Below are 2,438 nucleotides of genomic sequence, written 5' to 3'. Positions count from 1 at the left end.
ATTAATGAAAACGAAAGACAACAATTAATACAGAAAAATTAAAACAAAGAAGCGATAAATGACAATGAGTCACCCTGCCTTGGTACTTCCTTTAGGAGAAAACAAATATAAAAAAAAAAAGGAAGAAAAAGGAAAAAAAAATATGACACTATTAACGATCACGATTACTATTACGCGATCACACGTATTCCCTACAACATTACAAAATATCCTTCCTCCCATGTTGAAATTTACCTCGAGCATTCCACAAACTCTTATTCGCATCTGATTGTTTAAAAGCATAGAATCAAATCGTTCTCTTCGTCGGCGACAGTAAATTTGAAAATTATGATCGAATGCTTGCGTGACGTCATCCTGAGTATTTATCACAAAAAGAATATTTCCAGAGACAAAGAAGCAAAAAAATGAAATTAAAAGTCTAACGAAATCCTCAATTCCCCGTCATCCCAATTACGAGTAACAGTAGCCACAGCATCCTAACGATAGACGTGACTGTTTGCGTGGATTCTTATGAGATAAATCTCTCAACGGACACAGATATCACGTATATATGCAAGAGTCTTGATTCGCTGTAACAAGACGCGTATCGATACACTGTGCTCGTGGTACAAGGCATGAATTAATAGAGAAGAAGACAGAGCAACACTAAACGTCATGCATACACTCTTTTCTTAATAATTCGTATATCTCAGTACGATTATGAAATTAGATGAATCTAGGTTTTCTCCTACCTGTGGTCGTCCTATTAAAGAAGGCTAGCGATAGGCCTAGCAAGGTCTAGTCTTTCGTAGAGGCTAGATTCTCCCTTTGCTCTGCTACCTGCCTGTCACTAGTTTCATTATCATTGTCTTTCTCTGTCCTCGGGCGCCCTCTCCGTTCTTATTATCCTTCTACAAAAATCCTTCCTCGCTAGATAATGGCTAGCTAAGGCGGTATTAGAGACCCTCTTTTTCCTCCTTTCATTTTCTCACTGCCTCACGTGACACTGTCCAGGGTATCTGGGCTCTCGAGACGGAGGGAGGTACAACCTAGCAACATCAAGCTAGTAATAGAAGTTGGCACTAGGGTCTAACACAACGATTCTTAGATGCCAGCCGGGGGTATCCTTCAGCGTCTACACTGAGCTACCTTCTTCTTGAATCATGTTATGTATTTATTTAACGTGCTATCTTTAACATATGAATTTACCCGAGAGGGTTACGTGAGTCTTAAACGTGAATTACAAAAAAAAAAAAAAAAAAAAAAAAAAAAAAAAAAAAAAAAAAAAAAAAAAAAAAAAAAAAAAAAAAAAAAAAAAAAAAAAAAAAAAAAAAAAAAAAAAAAAAAAAAAAAAAAAAAAAAAAAAAAAAAAAAAAAAAAAAAAAAAAAAAAAAAAAAAAAAAAAAAAAAAAAAAAAAAAAAAAAAAAAAAAAAAAAAAAAAAAAAAAAAAAATACCGTCTGACGTACAATGAAACAACGTTCAACGAATATCTCTGATACGGATACGAGACAAAATTTCAATTTGACTATTGTCTATTTTTTATTTTCTGACTCTTAAAAGTTCGAAATTGCCAAAAAAAAAGGCGTTTCACGCTCTGTTTTACATTAACTTATGATTAATCAAGCTCTTCGGTAGACTCACGTATCTCTTATCTATAAATTCATGTACCTTAATTAGGTGATGTAAGAACTACAGAAGATTGGTCGTGGGTATTGATTATGTACAAATTATTTAATACTGTGTTTACACATTGACACTTAGCCCCCGAGGGTGCTTCCATTGGCTACACACAGTTGACAGATATTACAGACATCCTTTACTATTATACATAATAATTTATTCCTGTAGTAAACGTCTATCGAAACCGTATTTAATTATTTCTTTTCTTTCTTTCTTTTTATTTTCGGCTTCACCAAGCTACGCCTTATTCCTGATCTGCTTGTCCTTTTAATACTTGAGTTATCCCGTCAACTACAATTTTTTCAAAAGTGTCTACATAACGTGACTTAAACCTATGCTTTCCTCTCTCTCTCTCTCTTTCCTCCCTCTCACGACACTCCCCCATGGTACACTTCGTTAAATTCCTTCCTTTGTTATCCTTCGTAAATTAAAAAATGACGTGGAAAAAGGTTCTGGTCGTTTTTATTATCTAACTCTTAAAACATTACAACTTAAAAGTTAAATCGGTTAACCTAGGTAACCTACGAAATGCTGTCCAACATATATATATTTTTTTGTTATCCTTCGTACTGCTTCAGTTTTTATTTCTTATTTTTTTCTTCTTTCTTTTGTTTCTTTATCCATTCAAACTCACTCTCGCTCTCGTTATTACGCCTTACTTTCCTTTGCTCTCTTTCTCTCTCTCTCTCTCTCTCTCGCTCGCACTTTTTGGTCTATATAAGAATCACCGCCTTCGAGTCTGACTTAACCCAAAATAAAGTGCTCGTCGACATTGGA

This window comes from Cephus cinctus, unplaced genomic scaffold, assembly GCF_000341935.2.
Source record: "Cephus cinctus unplaced genomic scaffold, Ccin1 Ccin1_scaffold0494, whole genome shotgun sequence".
NCBI classification, from domain to species: Eukaryota; Metazoa; Arthropoda; class Insecta; order Hymenoptera; family Cephidae; genus Cephus; species Cephus cinctus.
The sequence above is the reverse complement of the archived record's forward strand: the minus strand, read 5'-3'. Positions refer to the sequence as shown.